Source organism: Girardinichthys multiradiatus, chromosome 4 (assembly GCF_021462225.1).
Source record: "Girardinichthys multiradiatus isolate DD_20200921_A chromosome 4, DD_fGirMul_XY1, whole genome shotgun sequence".
Taxonomy (NCBI): Eukaryota; Metazoa; Chordata; class Actinopteri; order Cyprinodontiformes; family Goodeidae; genus Girardinichthys; species Girardinichthys multiradiatus.
The window spans coordinates 27,683,242-27,705,696 of NC_061797.1; the positions used below are offsets into that span (position 1 = coordinate 27,683,242).

Genomic DNA, 22,455 nt, shown 5'->3' on the forward strand with positions numbered 1-22,455 from the left:
CATCATTGTGAAGGTAATTAAATAATTATACATGGTGTCAGAAAAATATAGAAATATGAATCTGAAAAGTTTGACATGTATATGCATTCACACCCTGTGAGTTCATACTTTGTAGAACTACCTTTGGTGGAATTTCAGCAGCAGGTGTCATTGTTTTCCAAAGAGTTTTGACCCACATACAGAGAACACTCCGGAAAAAGTAGAAAAAGTGAAAATAATATTTATTTTGTCATAAAATATTCTGGAACGGAAACGGACGAAAACACCAACTGTAAGGGAAGAGGGAACAGTATTGATGAAACAGGGAACAACGTAACTGCACGAATTATGAGAATTGCAGATAGATAAGTGAACGGCTTACTGAATGGTCACGTCGCCAGGGGTAGAGGGATTTGGGATCCAAGCTGTCGTGGTTGAGTTTGTTCAGTTGGTTTCTTAGTTGCTTCTTAGATGAGCTTAGAGATGAGAGAGTTAATTCCTTTGTGCTGATACTTGCGTTAGAGGGTGGACAGGGTACGCCTAGTTCTTGATCCTGGAGACGAAGGAAGCAGGGAAACTGCCAGCTTGAAACGATGATCCAAACAGAGACTATACTTGGAAAGGAAGTACTCAGAACGTAATTCATTCAGAAGCTCTTAGTTGCAAAGTCAGTAATCCAGTGACATAGATCCAAAGTTCAGTTTGTTAGTTTGCAAAGGGACATAAACAAAGTTACTACAAAGACGAAAGACAAAACATAGACATAGCATTGGCTGAGATTGTTACCATGGAAGGCAAACACTCTGGCGTGGAAGTGCTGGCAGCCTCCTGCTTAAGTACTCCTCAAAGCAATCAGCAGAATAAGTTGCACCTGTCACCCAGCACACCTGAGAACTCCAGCAACGTCTGAAAACACTGAACACATGTTGCAAACACAAAATACACAAAGACACAACCCAGATCCCGACAGCAGGTCTCTACCAGCTTTGTAGATCTAGTGACTGAACTGTTTTCGCAATTTATATTTGCAAACAAACTCAAGCTCAGTCAGATTTAGCATCTATGAATATTGATTTTCAAATCAATTAGATTTACTGTGTATCTAGACTTTGAATGGGCCACTTTTTGATCCAAACCCTTTTATTGTAGATCTGGCTGATCGAACAGTTAGCAACACAATGCCACAGGTTCTTTTCTGCATAATTGTGGCTTTTGCTATGTGATTAAACAGCATTTTTTTTTGTTAAAATACAGAGCATCACACTGACATGTCTTGAAATGTAGTTTGAAGGGCAGGTTGAAAGGCAAGTTGTTGACTTCAAAACAGGTTGAAAAATTGTGGAGGGGTTTGCAGGCCTACCCTTAGGCAATACATAAGTACATGACAACCGTTATTTTCGCATTGATCCCATTCGTCAGGCTCAACTGCAAGACAATGTAGTATATCAGTGTAATTTTTTATAGGATAAAACAGAGATGTAATGAAATCAGACTGACTGGATGTGTGATAAAAGTTTCCTGGAGCTTCTCTTTATTTTCTTTACCTTGCACATTTCAAAACTTGCATCTATGCGTTTATCATCTAATTCTCATGTCGCTCAACTTTGTGGCCTCACTAGTGTGTCAGCTATAATTAATGTTTGCTATGAAGTCTTTTTATATGCAGGTATAAAACAGAAAGTAGTATATTAAATACTGAGAGATGGAAAAAACTAAATGTAAACATGGAAGAAAATCCAATTTAGATGCAATTATTGCCCACAGCATGTCACTAAACCCATAATGTATGAAAGGGAGAGCTGTGATGGGGGTGTTGGTTTTTCTTTATGAATGAATGTCTGTTTATCTCTGTGATTATATAAAAGACTGAATCTCATGAAAGCATGGGCACAAGAACAATGTGTAAAATCATAGTGCAGGTTCTTATCGCTCCTCTTTTAAATAGTGAAATAATGCATAGGATTAGGTGGGTATTATGCTTTTTGAGTGCTCTTCTGAGCCACTTAACTAAACATGGAGGACATGAAAAACAGGAATGGTAGAAAGATGTCCTTTGGTTTTAACACTGCTGGAGAGCCCAGAAATTGTAGAAAGGGTAGCACCATAAAACTTGCAAATGCTTAGGACCAAAGTGAGGAAAGAAATACAAGACTGAATTCCTGTTCTCTTAGTAATAGAAATTGCCCTTTGTATCATCTAGAATTCAGACAAAGCAAGCACATAAACATAAAATAATGAAAGCAAAGGATCGTAGTAATATCACAGCTTGAGAAGCATGAAGAAAAGGGAAGAAAACATCATCTTGTAGTCTTGTTTCTTTGTTTTGAAGTGTGCCAGACAGTCTTGCCAGAGCATTGTGTTCAAAGACATTTTGATTTGTATCTGGTTGGAAAATCGATCCCTGAACTTTCACCTAGTATATTTGCTCTTTGGTACAAACAGAGCTCCACCTACGCCTTGCTCCATATCAGATTGCTTGACATTTTGGCAGTGTTTGACTGATGCTTTATTGCTGCCACAGATTCTGTCTGGAGGGAAGGCATCAAGATTATGCCAAGATTATGCCAATCTGCCATCTTCAACCAGGACACTAAGATGTGTAATATATTTAGACTCGGAAAATACTCGAAGGATATGAAATAGTTTGGGTTGAGGTATGGAAAAACAACATTATGAACTATAACATTTATTTCTGTTGTATTTATAAACTGAATAACATGTGAGCCATAGATCAGCTTTAAATGTTCTCATTATGTACAAGTCTGACCTGATGTAATGTTAACTAAGCTTTGTGGCCAATGATCCATTGTCTACTGTTCAGTCCTCTAACTTCAAAGTAAAAAATGTGAAAAATATATATTTTTAAAAACACACGTAACATCAAAGCTGAAAGTTTACACCAATTTATATGCACCGCTGCCATTTCCTGCAATCTCATTTGGTATTAATGACTGCAATATGCATGCATCTTTCAATCACCATCCAGGTGTTCATATTAATTATAAAAAACACCATTCATGCAGACATCTTTCTGTTTTTTCATGAAAACTATTTTTACATTGATTTATGCACATTGGGAGTTTGTATGAAAATGAATTGATTGAGCTTCCTTAAAAAATAAAGTAAAACTTTATTGGTCAAATATTTTAACAAAAATTGTTTTCTAAAACAAAGGTAGATGTTCTGTTAAAGAAGCATAAAGAAAGTTAAGTTAATGGTCAACTGAGGATAAACAGCTAATGCTTAAAACTCCCCCTCACCTAACGCCATTCAGCAGATTTGTCTATGCACACTCTAATCAAAAATAATTCATGACCGACATTTCATTTGCCAGTCAGAAATTGCTTGTATAAAGTACAAGATTCTTGTGTAACCAATCTTGTTAAGTATCTACGTTAAATAAATGCTCTCTCACAGGGCAAATATGGATAAAAACATTTGGGAACATCAACTTTTACAGCTTAAAGTGAAAAGTCTAATTGTACCTGTCCCTTTAATTACATATACTAGCATACATAGCCACTTCATTAACTCCAGTGCTACACGGTGGCATTTGGTTTAAAAACGTTGGGAACAATGTCACACACCTTAAAGCAGACATAAAACTCAGTCAAAGCCTTAACACCACACATCAGTGGGGTTGAGTTTCAGTGTAATCATCCGGGTATACACGGAAATACAGACAGCTGGTTGCTCCTGTGCTAAGGGGCCAGACCAGTCTTCCAGCCTCCCAGCTGCAGAATTATTAGGGTTAACATATTTTCATTTCTTGTGTACTTGACTATTTTTAAGTGACAATTTTTTTAGGTTGAGAATGTGGGCAGGGATGGAGAAACTAGGATGTCATGATTTGATGAGTTAAAGACATAAATACATTACTCCTTATTTCTAAAACATGAAACTTTACCTGCTGTTCTCTCAACAGTGCTGTTTATCATTTTCCTGGTTGGTCGGTTGTAGTTCACGGCAACTGTGAGGTAAGGATTTTCCTCCTGTGCTACAGGAAATCCAGCAGAAATTGATGATTATCTTTAATATATTTAAAGAAAAGAGAGAAAGAAACCATGTAAATTTCTGGACATAATAAAGATAACAGCAACAGCAACTACTCCGGCTTCCTCTCACAGTCCAAAGACATGCCTGCTAGGTTAATTGGTCTCTCTAAATTGCCCTCAGGTGTATGAATGAGTGTGTGCATGGTTGTTTGTGTGTTGCCCTGTGATGGACTGGCGACCTGTCCAGGGTGTACCCCGCCCATAGCCTGCTGGACATAGGCCACAGCTTCCCTGCGACCCACTATGGAAGAAGCGGTATAGAAGATGACTGACTGTTAATAAAACTATGTGCCTTTTATGCTATTTTCTGGTATCCAAACATTATTTTGGAGAACTACAATCTAGATTGACTTTTTTAAGCTCTGACTGCCATGTTTTTGTTTTGTTTATACTGTATTTAGTGTGCTTTATGGATGAAGTTAAGATCTTGACTAATCAACCTGCTGGTAAGAAAGTCCCCTAATTTTCTGACCTTCCTGTATGTATTTTCTTTGGCTTTTATTTAACCAGGAAAAAGCTCCTTGTATATTTGTAATCTTTTTTTCATGAAAACACTATCAACAATAAAAATAATATATTCAAGTTACAACAATTAGTTGCAACATTTACAGTCAGATGTTTCATCCTCCAAGGAACTGTGGAGCTCTTTAAAAATGATCAAAGAGACAATGCCTCTAATTTTCTGCTGTTTTTCCAAACAGTTCCAGGCATTAGGCGCAATCGACTCTTTCCTTATTGCAATGACAATGTTTTTTTGTGTCAGTATCAAACCATATTCATTTTAAATGTTTAGCATCTGGTGTGTTTCATTGTTTTGATGCTTGGTAAAATCTTATTTTGATTTAGTCATCAACTTGACCTCATCCTCCTCAAGTCTTTCACCTTCCTGACTCTGCACAGTCTATTACAGCCTACACAGTGGGTAGGCTTGTATGAAAAAAAAAACACAACAGTTCATTGGGTTATACTCAAATGTATGGAGTTGCAGCAGGTACCACACTGCATAGTAAGACGAATGCATGGCCAAAGCCCAGTCTTCTTTAGAATTAAACCTGTGCTGAATATAAAATGGGGAAAGTTAGAAATTGGTAAAGCAATTAGAAAATAATAAAGGGGAACTGTCCGAGAGCTTTTTGATTTCCTCTTGTTATTTGATGTCAAAATAAAATAAATAAAAGGTATTTTAATCAATTTTCTTTAAATTTCATGCCACTTAACTTTTCATATATTAAAGCTTTAAATCTCAAGCTCAAGCAAAAATCAACTTGCACATCCCCTTATTATACTTGCAAAGTCAGTTTGAGATTTAAATATGTTTAAATGTGAGTCAAAAATAGGTAGTCTTGGCATTATAGAGGTTTCGTATGCCTCCATTAGATAGTAAACAGTGGAGATTTGCTTAATAATAAAATGCCACAGAAGGTCATGTCCCCCTGTGAGACAATGTGTGAGAACAAGTTGCTAGGTGCAGGTTATTTTGTCAAACTAAGCATGAAGCTGAAGTTTCAAAGATGATGCTTGTGTGCATTGTTTAATGAAAATGTTTTATTAAATTTGCTCAACAGATACCTACAATCAAAGATGGGAGCAAATAAAGGAAATTAGAAATTATTGTCTGCTTTTTATAGAAACATTTGTGGACATCTTTAGCTTGTGTGCATGTGAGATTGACTCTCCTTGTTGTGAGTCTCTCTGTCAGGCTAAATGAGCTGTCTTATCATTAGGGTTAGGAGATAAACTCTCATTGAGTGGCAGACTTACAGGGGTTGGACAATGAAACTGAAACACCTGTCATTTTAGTGTGGGAGGTTTCATGGCTAAATTGGACCAGCCTGGTAGCCAGTCTTCATTGATTGCACCAGTAAGAGCAGAGTGTGAAGGTTCAATTAGCAGGGTAAGAGCACAGTTTTGCTCAAAATATTGAAATGCACACAACATTAAGGTTGACATACCAGAGTTCAAAAGAGGACAAATTGTTGGTGCACGTCTTGCTGGCGCATTTGTGACCAAGACAGCAAGTCTTTGTGATGTATCAAGAGCCACGGTATCCAGGGTAATGTCAGCATACCACCAAGAAGGACGAACCACATCCAACAGGATTATCTGTGGACGCAAGAGGAAGCTGTCTGAAAGGGATGTTGGGGTGCTAACCCGGATTGTATCCAAAAATCATAAAACCACGGCTGCCCAAATCACGGCAGAATTAAATGTGCACCTCAACTCTCCTGTTTCCACCAGAACTGTCCGTCAGGAGCTCCACAGGGTCAATATACACGGCCAGGCTGCTATAGCCAAATCTTTGGTCACTCATGCCAATGCCAAACGTCGGTTTCAATGATACAAGGAGCGCAAATCTTGGGCTGTGGACAATGTGAAACATGTATTGTTCTCTGATGAGTCCACCTTTACTGTTTTCCCCACATCCGGGAGAGTTACGGTGTGGAGAAGCCCCAAAGAAGCGTCCCACCCAGACTGTTGCATGCCCAGAGTGAAGCATGGGGGTGGATCAGTGATGGTTTGGGCTGCCATATCATGGCATTCCCTTGGCCCAATACTTGTGCTAGATGGGCGCGTCACTGCCAAGGACTACCGAACCATTCTTGAGGACCATGTGCATCCAATGGTTCAAACATTGTATCCTGAAGGCAGTGCTGTGTATCAGGATGACAATGCACCAATACACACAGCAAGACTGGTGAAAGATTGGTTTGACGAACATGAAAGTGAAGTTGAACATCTCCCATGGCCTGCACAGTCACCAGATCTAAATATTATTGAGCCACTTTGGGGTGTTTTGGAGGAGCGAGTCAGGAAACGTTTTCCTCCACCAGTATCACGTAGTGACAAGGGCACTATGCTGCAAGAAGAATGGCTTAAAATCCCTCTGACCACTGTGCAGGACTTGTATATGTCATTCCCAAGACGAATTGACGCTGTATTGGCCACAAAAGGAGGCCCTACACCACACTAATGTTGGACCACTTGTTGCTGAATATTGGACTACTTGCACAGACACCAGGCCTCCTGATGCTTGCGGCCATTTTGTATCCCGGACAGTGCGCGCCTCCATATCCCGTCGAGCATCACGACTGTTATGACGGGGCGTCTCAAGTCTGACGTCACAAGACGCTATATAGGAAGGCGGGCATTTTAAAACTTGCTTTCCAGCTGGCAATCTTGACGGGGTCGCCACGCAACTGGAGCGTCCTTGGAAGTAACAGAGATCCCACGTGGACTTCAGTTATTTCTCTCTCTCGTTGGCCAACGAACAATTCATAACTGAGGTTTTTGGACTAAGAAGGCCAGGAATTTCACTTTGCCGATCGAAGACGTGAGTTAACACGTAACTAAAACACGGAGTTCGAGGAAACGAACCGCCATCGTGTTTCATCCCTAGTCGACTGCTGATGGTCAGATCCTATTTTTCCTTTTCGTCAAAAAGACCAAAGGACAGGACTGACCGCTCTCTTGGTGTAACTGCGGACGCGCAACAACACTCAGCCCCCCTTTTTTTCCTCCCACTCGCTGCCCCGAAGGAAGCTTCCACAAGTAAAACCCATCTTTTATTTAATCTTTTATTTCTTTATTAGAAGGCCTGGGCAGGGTCAGAGGTTGTAGAAGCAACCAGAATGGCTGGTTAGGATCTCATGTGTTCTGAATAATATGTGCATGTAACCTTGCTTATTGAAACTTTGATGTGTTATTTTGATATCGGGATCCGCCGTGATCCTAGAGCTGCTTGTGTTTACTATCTGAGAGTCAACGCGGGTGCGTTGTAAGACTGGACTGTTAAACGACCTCATGGTAAAATTCTCCATTTCCCCTTTGTCTTCAATCTCACTGTGCTAGCTTGCCGCCAAAAGTTAGAATCCTTTGTGCTCAGGAGTTGGGGGAAGTTTTATGATCAGAAGATCATAAAGGACAGTCGGAGCTGCGCTCCAACCCCCCACCACTCGCCACCACACCACTCTTCATATTCTCATTTCCTTCGTCTGTTGTGCCATAAACTGCTGGTTGATTCAATACATACCCACTACCGTTTGTTGAATTTTGCTTATTTAGATGTGTTACCCCTGTGTTTGTAGAATTTTGCATGTTGAGTAAGTGAAAATTAATAAATATTCACATAGATAAAGAGAGAGCGTTTTGTGTTCATTGTGTGCGAAAGTGATTCGTCAGTCAAAATAAGGTTAACGTTCTACACGTTTTGGCAGAAACGGTCGATTAAACAGTGACATCTCCGGCAATAGTTATTAATTATTACGGAGTATTTAACGGTTGTAATTGTCAAAGACGTTGAGCCACAATTACAACACCAGAAATATCTCTGGTCTCGATTCATAAATGAGGATTTTGGTTAGGAAGTTGATTTTGTCAGGTTATGATTTGTAATTATAATTATTGATCAAGATTAATCAATCAATAATCATAAACCCAACATATGGCGTCCCTGGGTGGGCCTTAAAAAGACAGACCTCAAATCACTATTGCACAGAATGAACAGTTGTGATCTCCGTTAACTAGACGTTTATTGTGAGACTTGAGTTTCACACAGAACGTTTGTGAATTAGGGGATATTTTGACTAGGTTGTGCTCAGTTCTACTACAAAGGATAATATTATCTTTCAGAGGTGTTTGTTGTGGATGCAAGGTGAAAGTTGGTTTAACTTGTGGAGAAGTTAAAGTTAATTTCTAGTCGCCAGCCTGCCGCTGCAGCTGTAGAAAACCAGCGCTGATAAGCAGCAGACCTGCCCCAGTGTCCGCTGGGCGTAATTACAGTTGTGACCAACATTCTCCCAGTCAGTTAGAGAACAACACCTACATCTGGTGGTCATTTAATAGATTACAGATTGCAGCTGGATTTCCCAAACCGCAGACCTGCACTCAGTACCATCTGGTGGTCACTAGTGTGAATTGCATTTCCTACTTTGATTTTTTTTTTTAATCACTCAATTCATTAACACAGGCAGATAATTCCATCACCTATGATCAAAATGGCATAAATTAAAGTTGAAAGTTGAAGTTACAGATCATTCATTACCACTTTTGGATAAAATTTAAGCATTTTTGCTGGGTTTTATTGTGTGAAGCATGTTTTGATCTGACTCATAAAACTAACTTGGTTGTCTAACAGGAAGGTAGGTGATTCATATTAGAGAACACTAACACTTATTTGAAGCTAAGAACAGCATTGAATGTTTAGTTTCGTTTTCCCACTTTTTTAAAATTTTATTTTGAACTTGGTTTTTGGGTTATTTCAAAATTCTTTCCCTTCTTCCCCTTTTTGTGTGTTTGCTTGATTAACCCCATTAAAGCATAGACTTGGGTAAGCCACAGTTTGAACGGTCAAACCTGTGTGCCCATTTTAAGCAAACCAATACACCTGGAAGATACAGGTATGAATCAGACAGCGAGCTGAATAGCTTAGCCTGTTGTGTGCAGCTAATTAATTTTAGCAATCCTTAATCACTGAACAGCTTAGCCTGTTGTGTGCAGCTAATTAAGTTTAGCAATCCTTAATCACTAAACAGCTTAGCCTGTTGTGTGCGGCTAATTAATTTTAGCAATCCTTTAACAGCTGAATAGCTTAGCCTGTTGAATTGCTGCTAATTTCTTTTAGTGGTGGTTCATAAATAAACAGTTTGTGTGTTTGCATTGTGCATTTTGGGCCAAAGATGGAGGGAACATCCCAGACTGCAGCTGGAGATGTGTGTATGGTGGAGGACCCCATAGGAATGCAGGCACAAGAGGTGATTGGGTCATTGATTCTGTTGTCCTCCGAGGAGCGTAAAGGCCTCAATGAGTATGGCATTGAGCAATGTGAAGCCAGGATTCAGACGTTGCTCCAAGTCATTAAAAACCCACCGAAGGACAGACGGGTCTCAGATGTGTTAGGACAGCTCACTCTGTTGTATCAGCGAAGGTTAATGTTGGAAGTTGACCAGCGCGTTAAACTGCAGTTTGAGCTGAATGATACTTTGCAGACAGTGGATGTCCTTAGAGGTGAAATAACAGAAGTTAGAAATAGATTGGAAGCAATAGAGGGTAGCCATGCCACCCCTCCCCCCCTGGAAGAATGGGGGGACGAACCGAAACCCACCTCACAGGTTGAAACCTTTGGAGGTGAGCCACACCTGCGAAACCCTGAGAGAACCTGCAGGTCAGATCTGGAGGATGTAGAAGCTGCTCTGCAGAGATTACCTTTCCAGGCTCATAGGGTTCCCCATACATCCACCGAGGCAAGAACAGGTGTAAGTAGTCAGAATAGGTTCAGTGGTGCGGTGCCCCACCCCACTGCAATCAGCAGCCATGAACGGTACCTAGCTGAGGACCCAGCAGGTGTAAATAGTTCACCGTTCAGATGCGAGCAGCCATCAAATGTGACTCGCAGTACGGTCCTCTACGATCCCTCACCTCCGCCAAGGCGACAGGAGTGCCGCCCCTGGGATTCAGGTGGTTCCTACCGCCCTCAACCGCTGCCCAGGACCCGAGTCCGGGAAGCACAGGGCCCACAGTTATACCGGGAGCAGCCTCCACTGCCTCCTCCGAGGATGAGGCGTGATGCACCGATACCCCCTGAGTGCAGCCGGAGTGAACTCTCCGATGATGACTCAGATGGGCCGGGACCAATCCCTGAGAGTGGATTGCGCACCCGCCAGCTTGAGTCCCTGGCCAAAGACATAGAGCGTTTCGACCCTAATAAGGCAGAATCAAACATTGATGATTACCTTAGGGAAGTGGAACGCTGTCTTCTAGATTTGTACTGCCCATCAGCACGGGAGAAACTGAAGCGTCCAGGAGTGTCCATGTTTTCATGGAGAGCCTGACACCCGCAGTCCGAGACCATTATTCAACCCTTTGCGAAGCTTTAAGGGAAGAATATTCTGTGTACACAGACCGGGCCTCCGCCACACTTGGTGCTTTCACGATCCAGCAAAAGAAAAGCGAAGCACCCAGGGAGTATTACCGGTGCTTGAGAGCCGTTTACTTCCAAGGACGCAATGCGCCAGGCATTGAGGAGGAACATGCTTTTAAATCCCTGTTCCTCCACAACCTTCATGAAAGTGTGCGATACGATGTTACTATGTATTGCAGAACCAAGGCCATGAGCATGCAAGATATCCGCAAATATGCTCAAATGGCATGGGAAACACGTGCTCGCCCGACCAAGGGATCAGAGAGCGAGGCTAGGGTTTTACAGATCCAGACTGACAGAACCAGCCTCGCGTTAGAAGGTCAGGAAATACCTCCAGCAGTAACCCACACCAAGAACCGGTTCAGGGAACAACGTAGGTTTAGTCTGCAGGACCGGGGGGGTGGCAATGAACGGCACCCAAAGCCTGGTAAATCTGATAACCCTAGGTCCAACAGGCGCCCTGACTACCAAGCGAGTCCGAAAGGTAAGACTGATGGAAAGGGGTGGGACCAACATGCAGAGGGAATTATGGGGAGAGAGATGAAGGAGGCCTTACACAAGATGGTAACAGAAACGGTGCGTGAGGCCACCGCACCACCACCACCTTCAAAACGCGAAACCAACCACCTAGATAAACCAGATCCGAAACCCCCGTCAGCGTGACTAGGCGTAGATTCCGCCTCCACGGCAACCAGAGTCTATCTGGTCGGGTGGGTAGACAAACCTGAGAAACCTCAAGTACTCCTTGAGACCTCGTCAGGAAAAACACCCCGGACTCCCTTCCTAAAATTCTTAGGTGAACTAACCCACAACACACATGCCGGTCGCCTATACTGTCCGACAATTATAGGGGGGTGCGTTAAGGCGAACGCACTCCTGGACACCGGATCAGAAATTAGCCTGATGTGCTCAACCCTGTTTGAGGAGGTGAGTAGAGCTATGCTCGCTCTTGGTAAACCATTTCAAATTGAGGGTTGCGATGTAAGCATAACCAGCTACACCCAAGACCGCTCATACATAACCAGTCGGGTGTGGTTGGATGTTTCATTCCAAGACATGACTTTGGTCCACCCCATTTACATTTGCACACTGGACACAGAGCTTCTACTTGTCGGCCAGGACCTGCTGGGCAGGTTAGCCCCGCTCATTGACTGCCACCAGGGCCAACTCTGGGCCCAGGTGGAGACGCCAAAACCCCTGGGCACGAGCAGTAAATCGCCCTTTTCCACCAACCAAGTTTCCAGTGTGGAGGGTCCCAAAGAACCTCTAGCGAAGCTTATGCCTTCGACAGAACCAGTCTCGGGCACCTGTGGGGCACAAGTGCATCCATCCACCCAGGGAACTGCCCTTTGCGGTCATGACTCATTTCTCTGCTCTCTGGAAAGCGAAGGGGTGCAACCCTACAACCCCAAAATAGTGGAAGGTGTGCACCTGGAGGACACCTTCACAACGGAAGTGATCTTAGCACTTTGGCCGGAGAAGTCCGCAATCAGCAGGGAGTTATATGACCGTCTGTCCCAAGAAAACCCACATCTAATTGAGGCACGACGTAGCCACAGTCTGCTCTCAGCAGGCTGAAGGCAACCAGAGTCTGCATCCTCAAGGTCCAGCTGGGCGTGAGACAGCTCGCCCATACCTTCAGTATTGCTCAACACCTGCACCCACCGGTTTTCATCGGGGCAGATCTACTGGTTCGGCTGGGTGCCCAGTTAGACACCTTTAACCAGGTTGTTTGGGCCCGAGCCAACGCTCCCTCAAGTCCCTTCCTGGGAATCCCTGAGGTCATGCTGTCGGGACAAACTACCCCTCAGGCCTGCCAGGCCATCAGTGAGACCGAGTCACTAATACCGCAGTGAACAGCAGGGGTACCGATGCGACTGACGGTCAAAACCGGACAGAAGCTTCAGAACACCCGCGTTTTCTTCCAACCTCTTCCCTACTTCCGGGACTTGAACCTGGTGGTCTGTGGCACGTCCATGCTTGAGTTGAATAACCGTTCGACTTATCTTTTGGTGGAGAATCCAACCCAAGTGCCGATCCAGGTAGCCGCAAGGAAACCCCTGGGCATGCTCATAGACAGTTCTCATCATGACTTCGAGCTAACCATCCCCGTGATTGGAGACATGCCCTTATTTGTGTCCGATAGACAGGACCCTCCAGACGTTGTGTCCACGTTCCCGTCGAGCATGATCACAATTGAGAGACATGAGGTTTTAACAACCAAATCCACCTGTGGTGCTACCCTGGGGCCTGAAGGCAACCTGGTAGTGTACGCACTGGCGACACACCCAGAGCAACCAGCTCAAGAACAGCCTGGGACCCAGGACTCCTCTAGCGAGCCCTACCCCGGTTTTGAGACCGAGGTCAGCGAGCAGCTGGAGAAAGCCAATGCGCTAAGCACAGAAGAGGAAAGAACAGCTCTTAAGAAGTTGTTTTATGAATATCAGTCAGTCCTCTCGAAGGACTCCCATGACTGCGGGGTCACCGACCTCCACATGGTTCGTATTCCAACGAACCCAAACGCACCCCCCATGTTCGTGCGTCAATATAAGATACCTCTGGCCGTTTACGAGTCGATTCAAGAGATCCTCGACAAGCTGTTGGAGAAACAGATAATACGTGAATGCAACTCCACGTACAACTCCCCAATCTGGCCAGTGTTGAAACCGACCGGGAAATGGCGTCTGACAATTGACTACCGTTCACTGAACAAGCAGGTACCCCTCTCACGCTGGCCCATGATTCATCTGGACCAGGAGCTGGCTAAGGTGAGAGACGCTCGCTTCTTCTCCACAGTGGACGTGGCGAATGGCTTTTGGACAATGAAGGTAGACCCGGCCTACCAGTACAAATTGGCGTTTTCCTTCGGGAACCACCAGTATGCCTGGAACAGGTGCCCCTTTGGGTACTCGAACTCTCCGGCTGAATTTAACATCTTCCTTCACAAAGCCATGTCCGATGCCGCAACCCGGGGAAACCTCATTTACGTCGATGACATCCTTATGAGGAGCAGGACGTTTGAGGGACACCTAGCCAAACTCCGGCACGTCCTGGACCAGCTTGGCGCAGCAGGGGCTAAGCTAGCACTCGCCAAAGGCCAATGGTGCCGGACAAAGGTAGAATACGTCGGTTTAACCGTGGGCCCAAACGGCATTGAGCCCCAAGCCAGCAGGATCCGAGCCATCCAAGACAAAGGCTCCAACGAACGTGTCTGAACTTCGGAGTTTCTTAGGGGTCTGTAACTACTCCCGCCAGTTTATTGAGGACTATGCGGAGATGGCCAGATCCCTCACAGAACTCCTGCGCAAAGACACGACTTTTACATGGGGGGAACCCCAAGAGCATGCCTTCCAACTCCTGAAACAGAAACTTGGTTCTGCTCTTTGCCTGGCCTACCCAGATAAGGACAAGGAGTTCTACCTGGAAGCGGGTTTCTCCTCCAAGTGTCTACGTGCTGCTTTGAAGCAGAAACATGACCAGGACATGTGAGTTGTCGCATACGCAAGCCGACCTTTGAGTGACATAGAGGTTAAGTTCTCCGACTGTGAGAGAGCTCTGCTTTCTACAGTTTGGGCAGTTGAACATTTCCGCAGTTACATTGGGGGGCAGAAAGTCATTATTGAGACGAGCCACCAACCGGTCATTTTCTTGAACAGCGAACATTTGAGAGAAGGAAGAGTGTCCAACAGCCGCATTGCAACATGGATGATGGCACTCCAAGGTTATGACGTTGAGGTCAAGTACGGTCAGAATAATAAAATGGTGTTGGGACAAGGGTTAGCAGAATGTCAGCACTGTGAATGCGACACCGTAGCGACCACCATTGACAAACCGGCCACCTCCCAGTCTTCCTCGAGTCACCGCTATTTCGATGAAAACGTGTGCGAAGGGCTTCCAAGAGCCTACATTGATGGGTGCGCCTTTCTTAATGAAGGTCGACTACAGGCCGGTGTGGGCATCATCTGGGTTGGACACCACGTCACCGAACCAAACCACTACCAACTGGGGCCGAAAACAAGTCAATATGCAGAGATTGCAGCAGTACTCATCACCCTCCAGCAGGCTACAGCCCTGGACATTAAACAAATCTGCTCCGACTCCAATTATGCCCGGCACAGTTTCGTCTCCCATCTCCCGGTGTGGAAAGAGAATGGAATGAAGAATGCCAGGAATAAAGAGGTAAAACACTCCGAACTCTTCCTGGCATGTGACCATCTCACCAAAGAGCAGGGAATGGTAGTGTATTGGAAAAAGGTGAAAGGTCACTCCCGGACGTTGGGCCCAGACAAGGACGGAAATGATGAAGCAGACCGTCTAGCCCGATTGGGAGCTGAAAGTGGAACCACATGGAGTTTCCAAAAAGAACAGCTTCCTACCTCTCATACCCACGTCATCTGTGCCATTACTCGGCGACAGACAAAGGAGAGGCGTGAAAATCCCCAAAGCTCCGGGGAGACTCTCCACCTTGGACGAAAACCCAGTGACACAGACTTGGCAACCATGCAGGACCAAGACCCAAACCTCCACACCATTACAGAGCTAGTGGCCAGCGGTCGGTCAACGGAAACGTCGCCATTGGCGACGGGCGAGACCAAAGAACTGAGAACCCTCCAACGTAACCTGCCCCACCTGAAGCTGGAGGAAGGTTTGTTAGTCTACACCCACAACGGGTGCGGGACGCCCCGATGGGTGGTACCAACTGACCACAGGGGGATCATGTTAGCCTACGCTCATGACTCTCCTGTAGGGGGTCATAGGGGTCTTAAAGCCACACTCCACACCCTACAACAGGTGGCATACTGGCCTTCGATGGCTCACAACACCCAAATCTACATCCAAGGATGTTTGACTTGCTGCCAGTTCCAACCGTCACAAGCACTCGGTCGGGCCCCACTTCAGCGAAGGGGGGTCACATTCCCGTGGTCCCACCTGAAAATCGACTGGGTTGGACCAGTCCCCAAATCGGCCAGAAGTAACAAATACCTCCTAACAGTGACGTGCAGTTTCACCAAGTGGGTTGAATGCTTACCTGCACCAAACGACACAGCTGTAACCACAGCTGTTCTTCTACTGAACCATGTTTTCAGCCGGTGGGGCCTTCCCCTGTCCATTAACTCAGACAGAGGGACGCATTTCACCTCAAGCGTCATGACAGCGCTGTTTGACATTCTGGGGGTGGAAGTAAAATTTCACATTCCCTACCACCCTCAATCGTCGGGTCAGGAGGAGCGGATGAACCGTACCATAGTGGCCATGCTAAAGAAGTATGTTAGCGGCAATGGAAAGGACTGGGACATCAAACTCCCTTTAGTCCTGATGGTCATCCGGTCCACCCCCCAACGCTTTACAGGAGTGACACCCTTTGAGATGATGACTGGAAGGCAAATGACTCTCCCACTCCATCTATTGTACCATCCAGAAGATGTGAGTGTGACAACTGCCTACACAGCACACCAATATGTCGCAGACTTGAAGGAGCACCTCAGATCCACATTCGCTTGGGCGCAAACAAACCTGGAAGCCAGCGTAGAGGGCGCAAAAGCATATTATGACCGGAAAGCAGCCCACCGTGAATACGAAGTGGGTGAAAAAGACTTCTATTTCAGATTTGCCCTACCAACCGGACGCTCCAGAAAATTTCTCCCAAAATGGGCTGGCCCCTTTGAAATTGTGGGTAAACTCTCACCAGTGGCCTACAGAATAAGAATCTCAAAATCCAAACAGGCCCCGATGTACAAATGGGTTCATGCGAACCAGATCAAACCCTACCACAGACTCTCCTCCACAGAAACAGGGCTCCCTTCCGGAACTGAGGGAGGAGAGGGGAGCGCATAGTGTCAGTCAGATAGGTGCATGTAAATAAACTCCACACTAACATGCCCTAACCACTAACAACTCCATCCATAAATGTTTCCCTTCTATAATCAGGATTTCTCTGTTGCAGGATGGAGGTCATCTGGATGATTGGCATTCTTATTGGCTCCACACTTGCTCTACCAACCGGCGTAATACAGATAGGACCACCAACCGGCACAGTCCTGCAAGACACCCCTGGGCTCCTTATTACGCACTGTAGACTCCACACGCAGAGGGTTTTCGTGCGCCTAGACCCGTGGGAGGTGTACTGTAAACATATCCGTCTTCCGCCACTGATGACTGAAGGAAGACCTCAGGGGACTCAAACCCCCGACACCATAGACCATGCCAAACAGACTACAATCTATATCCTCAAACAACTGCAAAAATTCATGGTCACCGAAGAGGACCTCAGCGGCAGTAAACACCCAAAGAGATTCCAAGGTGGATTGATAGCCTCAGCTGCGGTGCTGGGATCTCTGTTTTCCATTGGCCTTTCAGCAGCAAATTCCGTTAGCCTGAAAACTATTCAGAGACACGTGCAAGAATTGGATGACGAAATGCCAGAAATCCAGCAAAGACGACTCCTCCAACAGAGACTATTAGACATACAAACCAAGACCCTCCAGGGCACCGTGGTTACTGTAAACTTACACTCCACTCTTATTAACAATACCCTGCATGCACTGCAAACCCTCACAGAAGTGGTCAGGAATGATTTGATGTACACACAGGTTGTAAGAGATTTGATGCAGGACCTGATTAGGGAAGTTGGTTCATCGGTAGACAGCCTAACCGAAGGACGGATACCTACTTACCTAGTCCCGCTGGATTTGGTAGAGAAAATCCTAAAGTCCACCACAACAGACACCTTGCAACCTCCACAAACACACCTAGCTTATAGCTTAGGCAGTGCAATCCCAATTTTTGTCAATCCGGATAACCTAGAGATAGGATTTATGCTCAATCTTCCTATCATCGAAAGAGCAAACGTATACAGGCTTAAAACAGTGTTAAATGTCGGGGTTTGGAAGGAAAACACACACGTACAACTGAAAACCCCATCACTCTTGGCTTACCACGAGGCCGACCCAAAGCTTTATTTGATTCCCAACTTAGACTTGTGCACCAAAACCAAGGACCTCCATTGGGTGTGCCCGAGTAACCCATTTATTAGAGATGTCACCGATTACATGTGTGGTTTAAGGGAGGGAGCTCCCGAACAAAATTGTCAGGCAAAGATAACTCTGAAGGATGTAGGGTTAGAAACCAAGGTCGAACCTGCGGGTAACCGATGGCTTGTAAGCACACCAGTAACAGAAGCCTTGCTATCCTACGATCAGCATGACACCGTTACCAGAATAAAATTACCCAACCAAACCATGTTCGTCTCCGTACCCCAAGGTGCACTCCTACATCTCGGTTACATAATCCTTCATCACCTTAATCTCGATCGATACGATACAGAAATTTAAATTATGGATGCTTTCAAGGGATATAATTTCAGCATTGACGTTAGTATTGAAAAACAACTGATAGTGGAAGGTACCAAACAGATTAAGTTCAGCCTCACCCCTGCGGAACTAAGCGTCACACCTTTCCCTCGGTTCCCCCGGCAAACAGAATGGACAGAAACCCAAACTATGACCGTCATGGTGGTTCTCCTTGTGATCGGATGGGTCGTGACGGCAGGAATGGCACACACCGCATACAGACAGGTTAAGCATTTACAGGTCAGGATTGATTCCCTCACATTCATTCCCCCACGGTTCATAGCACCGCCTTTGCCAATGACACAGCCAGGGTCCAGTGCCTAATAGAAGTTGGACTAATAAGCTATGAACCATGATTTTGTTTTTTTATTACGATATCTTTTATTGTTTCATTTTGTCTCAGGATTACCAAAACTGATGACCAAGGAATGTAATGATGACATGAATGTATTGTCCTGTATTTTCTCATTGAACAACGTAGAAAGGTATGAGTTTAGTCAGAGTTTAGTCCTGCCCAGGCTGACCCCTACTCTGCCCAGGCACAGGTTTTGAGGAACACAGAGACACTTGGTTTTGTTATGCTTCGCCATGGATCACTGATTGTTCAGCAAAGGACAGAATGGTCCCAGTAGCTTCAAAGACTGCGATTCATCTCACCCTTTGAACCTAGGGGGGAATGTTGGACCACTTGTTGCTGAATATTGGACTATTTGCACAGACACCAGGCCTCCTGATGCTTGCGGCCATTTTGTATCCCGGACAGTGCGCGCCTCCATATCCCGTCGAGCATCACGACTGTTATGACGGGGCGTCTCAAGTCTGACGTCACAAGACGCTATATAGGAAGGCAGGCATTTTAAAACTTGCTTTCCAGCTGGCAATCTTGATGGGGTCGCCACGCAACTGGAGCGTCCTTGGAAGTAACAGAGATCCCATGTGGACTTCAGTTATTTCTCTCTCTTGTTGGCCAACGAACAATTCATAACTGAGGTTTTTGGACTAAGAAGGCCAGGAATTTCACTTTGCCGATCGAAGACGTGAGTTAACAGGTAACTAAAACACGGAGTTCGAGGAAACGATCCTCCATCGTGTTTCATCCCTAGTTGACTGCTGATGGTCAGATCCTATTTTTCCTTTTCGTCAAAAAGACCAAAGGACAGGACTGACCGCTCTCTTGGTGTAACTGCGGACGCGCAACAACACTCAGCCCCCCCTTTTTTCCTCCCACTCGCTGCCCCGAAGGAAGCTTCAACAAGTAAAACCCATCTTTTATTTAATCTTTTATTTCTTTATTAGAAGGCCTGGGCAGGGTCAGAGGTTGTAGAAGCAATCAGAATGGCTTGTTAGGATCTCATGTGTTCTGAATAATATATGCATGTAACCTTGCTTATTGAAACTTTGATGTGTTATTTTGATATCGGGATCCGCCGCGGTCCTAGAGCTGCTTGTGTTTACTATCTGAGAGTCAACGCGGGTGCGTTGTAAGACTGGACTGTTAAACGACCTCATGGTAAAATTCTCCATTTCCCCTTTGTCTTCAATCTCACTGTGCTAGCTTGCCGCCAAAAGTTAGAATCCTTTGTGCTCAGGAGTTGGGGGAAGTTTTATGATCAGAAGATCATAAAGGACAGTCGGAGCTGCGCTCCAACCCCCCACCACTCGCCACCACACCACTCTTCATATTCTCATTTCCTTCGTCTGTTGTGCCATAAACTGCTGGTTGATGCAATACATACCCACTAACGTTTGTTGAATTTTGCTTATTTAGATGTGTTACCCCAGTGTTTGTAGAATTTTGCATGTTGAGTAGGTGAAAATTAATAAATATTCACATAGATAAAGAGAGAGCGTTTTGTGTTCATTGCGTGCGAAAGTGAGTCGTCAGTCAAAATAAGGTTAACGTTCCACACGTTTTGGCAGAAACGGTCGATTAAACAGTGACATCTCCGGCAATAGTTATTAATTATTACGGAGTATTTAACGGTTGTAATTGTCAAAGACATTGAGCCACAATTACAACACCAGAAACATCTCTGGTCTCGATTCATAAATGAGGATTTTGGTTAGGAAGTTGATTTTGTCAGGTTATGATTTGTAATTATAATTATTGATCAAGATTAATCAATCAATAATCATAAACCCAACACTAATAAATTATTGTGGTCTAAAACCAGGTGTTGCAGTTTCATTTTCCAACCCCTGTAGTTATTCCTTCAGGAAAAAACTGTGGTATTCAGTATCCTAGGTTTAAAATGTGGATCATTTTGTATATTCTTTAGTAATCATGCTGACAAGATCTTGTCAGATTACTTTAACCAGTAAATATGTGGAAAGTCGATGCAAAAAGAGCAGATCAAACAAATGCAATTTGTACTCCCAAAGATCATGTTTATGTATTGAGCTGTTTATGAGAAGGTTTATTTTTAAGTTCAGAGGCATGTAAAAGTTGAAGCACTGATAACAATCATCTAATCTGTTAGGCATTAATCCAATATTTGTTCAAATGTTTTTTTTATTACAAAGAAAAATAATTAAGAGACCAAGATGCATTTGCTGCCAGTGGTATAATAAGAAGGGGTACATAATTTGAATTGTGGGTTGTGAACCTGTAGCACAGTAATGGATTAAAACTGCTCCACATGCAAATGTTTTGCTAGAGGCAGCATCTAAGCTTTCATATACCCACTTACCAAAAAAGCCATTTATCACTTGTCCTTCCACCTGAAATCATGGTTACACTTTTCTCATTTCTTCACTCTTGAACAGTAAGAATTCACAGATTTTATAAAACCTTACCAGATACGAAAAACACACTAAAAGTTAGAGACAAGACTAAAATTGTATATAAGGAACAATTATTTTCTATTGGCAGATGAGCTCTGTTCCCCATCTTGTTTCTTTTCTGCTACAAAAATAAATTAAAAAGGTGACTGTGTGATAAATCCAAAGCTGCTGTCACACTTTTTAGCATCTTGCCATGCATGCTGCCTTTTTTAAAAACACCTGTTGCAAATGTCTAAACATGAGGAAATTAAGAACATTTTGTGGAACATCAAGTCCTATGATGTCTTTGATGTATGTGTGGCATTTGATGCACTGCTGTTGTGAAAAGTTTTAGTAAATTGGAATTCAATGAAAGGATTTCCCAGTGTCCTGCTGAATTATGACTAGGTACATTACTTTTGCATGATGTCACTGTTATGATTTGGGGTTGTTTGGTTTCTGGTTTTTTCTTATTTGTTTCTCACAGTTTTTGAATCATGCTTCTGTTTATTATTTTCCTGGTCATGCTTTAATTTTTATCTTCTTGATCATGTTTTGTCAAGTTTGGTTTTTGGATCTGGTTATGCTTTGGTTTCATGTCTTTCTAGTTTCTGTTAGTTTGTACTCATGAGTCTGTTTTGCTCAGTCACGTTTGTTCTATCCTGTCAATTAATTTTATTCGGTTCCCCTGCACCTAGTTAATCTGTCTTCTTGTTTCACCTGGACAAAACTCCATATATACACACCTGTCCTGTTTATTCCTCGCGGAAACATTTTTCAAATCATGCTCATGTCTTGTTTTCAAATCATGCTCATGTCTGGTTTTTTGGATCATGCCATGTCTGTCTTGCCTGCTCGTTTATAGTTTTGTGCCTCATCTGGAGTGAGTTTTTGTTAATTAAATAATATTTTTTCACTTACCGTCATGCTGCCTGCTAGTCTGCATTCTGGGTTTCTACGCTGCACAAGTCCTAACAGTCACTGCGTCTAGTGTTTTTATAGTGATGGATCAAATGACCAAAGATATTTCAGAGTTCCACAGGTGTCCCCAAGTGGTCAAAAAATTATTAAATTAATTAATTACAGCAAGACAACCGTGATGGCTTAAATTTTACTTTCAGTTTCAACCTTTGCACATCTTAAAGTAAATAACACATTTGCATAGCATGGTATGAGACTGGATGAAATTATTGTCAGTGCTGCAAAATTTTAGTCATAGTTGCAAGGCTGATACTCAATAGAGTGACAGGGGTATACGCTTTACATAATCAAGGATGGTGTTTATACTATTTTCAATGTGGTCTCCTAGGTGGCATTCACACAAGCTCAGAAAAAGATAAAAACAACCAAACAAAAACTTTTTGAACAGATTTAAAAAAAATAAAAAATAGAT

General features: G+C 44.0%; 2 long non-coding RNA genes across 3 annotated transcripts in view; one reads left to right on the top strand and one right to left on the bottom strand.

Annotated features, from left to right (window-relative positions):
• Positions 1-204: 204 nt before the first annotated feature.
• On the bottom strand, positions 205-810 carry LOC124866682. Of its 2 annotated transcripts, XR_007037882.1 has the most exons (3): positions 766-810; positions 362-532; positions 205-269 (listed from the first exon to the last, which is right to left on the bottom strand). It is a non-coding gene; the product is annotated as an uncharacterized LOC124866682 (long non-coding RNA). The 2 variants fall into 2 exon arrangements; XR_007037881.1 differs by lacking the exon at positions 766-810 and having other exon boundaries at positions 362-747.
• Positions 811-2,459: 1,649 nt separating this feature from the next.
• The window catches only part of LOC124866559, a 34,790-nt gene continuing 14,794 nt past the window's right edge, over positions 2,460-22,455 (top strand). Inside the window, exons 1-3 of the long non-coding RNA XR_007037856.1 lie at positions 2,460-2,633; positions 3,905-3,956; positions 4,436-4,480. This is a non-coding gene — a long non-coding RNA (uncharacterized LOC124866559). The remainder of the gene's footprint in view (positions 2,634-3,904; positions 3,957-4,435; positions 4,481-22,455) is intronic.